This window comes from Chenopodium album, chromosome 20 (genome assembly GCF_948465745.1).
Source record: "Chenopodium album chromosome 20, dcCheAlbu1.1, whole genome shotgun sequence".
Taxonomy (NCBI): Eukaryota; Viridiplantae; Streptophyta; class Magnoliopsida; order Caryophyllales; family Amaranthaceae; genus Chenopodium; species Chenopodium album.
In genome coordinates this window covers 15,651,320-15,656,691 of record NC_137853.1, presented here as the reverse complement: position 1 = coordinate 15,656,691, position 5,372 = coordinate 15,651,320, and positions in this window count along the sequence as shown.

The window sequence follows — 5,372 nt, the reverse complement described above, 5'->3', positions numbered from 1 at the left end:
GGAGAAAAAGAGGGGGTTTTGATGTTGGAGATTTTGCGGTTTCTTATTTATACCCATCCAAGTTACGTACATGTGTGTGCTATGGTTTTTTGTTAAGGAAAGTAACGTCTTTTAATATATATATACTAGTGTGTGTCTCGGGGCATTGGCTCGGGCGATGCCCCGAGTTGCTAGTTTGTAATTAACATTCGATTAATATTTGCTTAATATATTAGAAATCATCTTTAAAATTTAATATTTTGAAAAAAGATTTGTCTTAGAAGAACCATATTTAATATTTGTAACAAAATTTAATAAAGTTGTTAAATTATCCTATGATATATAACGAATTGTACAATTAAGAACTAATCATCTTATCCAAGTTAATTATAATTTTGTTGGATAGCTAAGGCGGTAAGACTTGCATAGTAATACTTGTTGGTCTCAAGTTTTAGTCTTGCTATAGACGGAGGTGGCATATATTGATGACTTGGCACGTTTATATATATATATATATATATATATATATATATATATATATATATATATATATATATATATATATATATATATATATATATATATATATATATATATATATATGTAGTAATATATAAAGTGAAAGGGGGTTTTGGGTGATAAATTTCACTTTCCCAAAATACCCCTTTCATCTTTTATAATTTTTAAAAGAAAACTACCATAATTTAAAAAATATAACTACCATTTTTTTTTATAAAAAAAAAAACACAAAAAAACTACCACCCTTGAATTTATTTTACTTTTAATTTTTTTTTTAAGGGAAATCATATTTTGCATGAACATTATAATGTACTCATATCTTACCTTTTAACCTCTATGATTTCATCAATTTATGAACCCACTAATATTTTTTTTTTATTAGAATAAGGTAGATAATATTTTAGGAAAAAAAAAAAGAGAATCAAGCCATGCATATTAATTTCTTATGTTGCACACGCAATTTGCGTGTGTCTCACAACTTGTATATGTAAAGTGAAAGGGGGTTTTGGGAACCCCTCTCATCTTTTATTTTTATTTTTTTTAAAAAAAAACAAATAACTATCTTTTCAATAATAAAATTTTGTAACTACCATCTTAGTTAAAAAAAAAAAAAAAAGCTTCTATCTTTTCTTTTTTAATTTTTTTATAAGGGAAGTCAAGTTTTATTATTTAGCTTACATGACATCATCACATATTTTTATTTTATTATTTTTTTATCAACAATTCTTAAACCTACTAATATTTTTTTTAATAGGATTATTAAAGAGATACTATTGTGGTAAAAAAAAATTAAAGAATCAAGCTTGATAAATTATTTATATTGCACACGCACCCACGCATTGTGTGCGTCTCTTAGCTTGTATATATAGTATAGATATGTTTTTTTTCTCCTACCCGGTTCACTTTTTGAGCTAATCTGGATTTGGATCGGGGGGTTAGATTCTAGTCTTCTAATAATATGGATATGGATTACTTGTTTTTAGATTCATCTCAACGGTTTGACTTTTGCATTATTTATCTATCATATAAATATGTTAGGACCCGTGCGATGCACTGTTTATATTTGTTTCTGCAAAAGAATTTCGGATCTGAGTTGTAGGGGAGCTCGTTCGTCTGGTCCAACCGAGTCCTGCAAAACAACGGAAGTCAACTGCCTCAGGGGGTGTTCCCGAGAAAGCCCCTCCGACGGTCAAGTCAGTAAACTGTTTTCAGAGAGAGAATTCTTAGAAAGAGAGAGAGTATGTGTGGAAGAAATTAATTACCTCGCTAATCTGTGAAGATTAGTATTTATAGGAGAAGATTAGCTAATTTGATTAGGGTTAGGATTAGGGTTTCTGGCCGTTCTGGGTCGTGTCAGGCCCTGTTGGGCTATATTAGGGTTTCTCGGGATGCGTGATGTGCATGATGATTGAATTTTCCTGTTTAGGGTTTGACTAAGGGTATTCTGGTAATTTCTGTATTAAATGACCGTGGGCCCACAGGGGGTCCAAACATTATCCCCGCGACAAAGTCGTAAAGTGCACCCTGCGGTTTGGGAGTTTGTCGGAAAAAATCGATGAAATCAACCGGTTTGGTGACATGGACTGTGTTCGAGTCGCGTCTTCGTAAAAAAAATTTTTTTTTATAGTCGAGCACACCTGCTGGGCGCTGATGCTGCCTGGCAGGCAGCTTGCTGCTGCTGGGCGCTGATGCTGCGTGGCAGGCAGCTTGCTGCTGCTGGGCGCTGATGCTGCGTGGCAGGCAGCTTGATGCTGCTGGGCGCTGATGCTGTCTGGCACGCAGCTAGCTGCTGCTGGGAGCTGATGCTGCCTGGCAGGCAGCTAGCTGCTGCTGGGCGCTGATGCTGCCTGGCAGGCAACTAGCTGCTGGGCGTTGCTGCCTAGCATGCTTGCTAGGCGCTGATGCCTGGCAAGCCTGCTGCTGGGCGTTGCTGCCTAGCATGCTTGCTAGGCGCTGATGCCTGGGAGCGTAGCTGGGCACCAGCACGCTCCAGCAGCTGGGCACTGAGGCCTAGCATGCTTGCTGGGCGCTGATGCCTAGCATGCTTGTTGGGCACCAACACGCACCAACACACGAGGGGCGATGATTTGACCTAGGATAAACCATGGTGGGCGATAATATTCCCGTGCATTGTAGCCCGGTATCTTTGTGGGCGATGATTCAACTCTCACTTTATGGCTTCGGAATTTTTTGATTGCGTTTGCACGTATTTCCGACTCATAAATAGAGGTCGTTTTGGCGCTCGGGTGCCATGTGGGTGATGGAGTGACTTGGGAACCATATATTATTTTTAAGAATGCTTAAAAATGACCCATTTCATCACCCACGGAAAGCAATGATGTCCGTTACTTAGTAAATTTTGACGAATACTTCGGGAGGCCATAACTTGGTCCCCGGGTGTCCGAATCGAAATATTTTTTTTTCAACTTGTGTATTTTTTCGAGCTCTACGTGGTGAAAATGGCCCACCGGAATTGCGAAAAAAGGCCTCTAGCATGGTGAAAATGCCATTTTTCTGATTACGGTCTCATTTTTAGGCCTACCTTGGAACGGTATGGGCTTGGACCACCCTATTACGAGCCCCTATGATGGGCGATGATATATTTGATGCTTACCAAGAGCCCCTTGAGTGGGCGATGATAAGTATACATACTCTTCTGCATGGGTACCAAGTGTGTGTGGCACCATTCCCTTGCATGAGTAACAAGTGTCTGTGACACCATTCCCTTGCATGAGTAACAAGTGTCCTTTGGCTCATTTTTCGAGGCAAATGTTTCTCTTTATATAGCCATATAAACACACATTTCTCATTCACAATTTCATTCTCAAAAGGAATTCTAGTGAGAGAAAGTACTGACAGAAAGTAGTGAGGAAAGTAGTGAGAGAAAGTAGTGAGGAAAGTAGTGAGAGAAAGTTAGTGAGAGAAAGCGTTTGCAACGCTATTTGGTGGAAGGAAAGCTTGTGCGCTCTCGTTCGGAGGTAGTCGAGGCGGTGATCGTGATTTAGCATCAGCAGGAGCTTCATTTAATTGTAAGACACTACACTTTAAGGTACACCTTTGTTCTTTTACGCTTTCTTTCTTTAATGGCATCATCGTCAAGTTCCTCTAGCATTAGACAACCATGGTGGGTTGAACAAGGTGAACCTGCCGTGGAAGTAGCACAAGATTGTTCTGCTATCTCCAGTATCCCCTATGCCGATGTGTTGCCAGATTTCCCTGGCGGGTCTCCGTACTCGTCTTACGAGGAGGACTATGGTCCGGGTGAGGTGACTGTGGCCTTCTCAGAGGGGGATGGTTTATTTAAAAGGCACCTTGTGAATGGTGTAGTTAGAGTGATGGAGGCTGCTGAAGACCAGGGCAACGAAGAACACAATTACCAGGGCAACGTGCAGCCACTTGGGAAAGGTTTAGAGGCCTATGGGTTGAGGGCGGTGTTTCAAGAAAGAATCCGCCTAGGCCAAATCTCACGGTCAATGATTGAGCAGTATGGTGTAACCGGCCAATACGTGAGGTATGCTCCTGAAGATGGGGAATCTCCCACGACTCCACCTCCGATGTGTACCGCCGTATATGGGTGTTTACTGAGGCAGGGAATGCGCTTTCCCCTTCACCCTTTTGTCAGGCTTTTGTTACGGGAGTACAACTTAGCCATTTGCAATTTGACGCCTAACTCTTGGCTAAAAGTGTACTCTTTTTTGGTGGTTTGTACCATGATAAGGCAAACTCCAACTTTAACGCTTTGGAGAAACTTGTTCAGATTGACTCCCTCCAAAGATTCAAATTTTGGTCCCGGCTGGTGGGCCTTTCGCAGCCGCACTGGCTACAAAGTGGTGCTCGACCAACAGTCAAATGTTAAAAACTGGCGGGGCCAGTTTATGTTTGTTTACTGTCGTACTTGGGACATCCCATTGGTCCTGAATTTAGGGGAACCCAACTTGAGTTTAAATTTTGACGTTCACCCATGAACCGGAAGGAAGCTGTCACTACTAGAAATTCCGTTGTTTTTGGACGCTTTTAAGGCTTATTTTCGACACAAAAAAACGGCGAAATTTTTTTTCTCGACGCTTCTAAAAAGCGTCGGAAAAACGTGAGTCGAGAAATTTGTTGGACGCCAAAAAGCGTCGCCATTCTCGACGCTTTTTATTGTCCAAATTTTTATACGAAGCGTCGAAACATGTGTCAGTTCGCCCCAATTTCTTAGGCTTGGCGACGCTTTTTCTTGTCTATAATAATCACAAAATTGCGACGCTTTTTTGTGTCCTTAGATTCATATAATAGATGTCCTCTATTTTATTGACGCTTTTTTCTGTCCATATTTCTAAATTTAGCGACGCTTTTTGTAGTCCTTACTCCTTGTAAATGTAAAAATTAAATTTAATTCAATCATTGGAGATTAATATAGCTAGCAAAGATACTTCATATCAGAGTTTAAAAAAATTAAAAGAAATATTTACTCAAATTCAATTTTATTCATAATTAATGAAGAGTACAACTTGGTATATGTATGTACAATACAGTGCCAAAAACCAAAATATTCTCACATTTTTTTCATCTAAGCTAGAATGATAAAAGAAAAGTACAAATACATTTTATGTATCACTAATCTTGTACCAGAAACATTGGTGAGACAAGCCTCCACCGTTGGCCAACCATGATCATTAACCTTGTTGGCACCATACATCAGGGGCAGCGAATAGAGGTTGTAGTCTGAACCTTTGACTGGACTAGCTATCTCAAACAGAAACACAGCTATATATATTCATCGGCAACAACGTATACTTCTGCATATAATTTAAGAAAGTATAGAAAAATTGTTAAATCAACAAAAGGCAAATATCAAACTAACAGAAAATTACATAAGAATATTAGTAGAT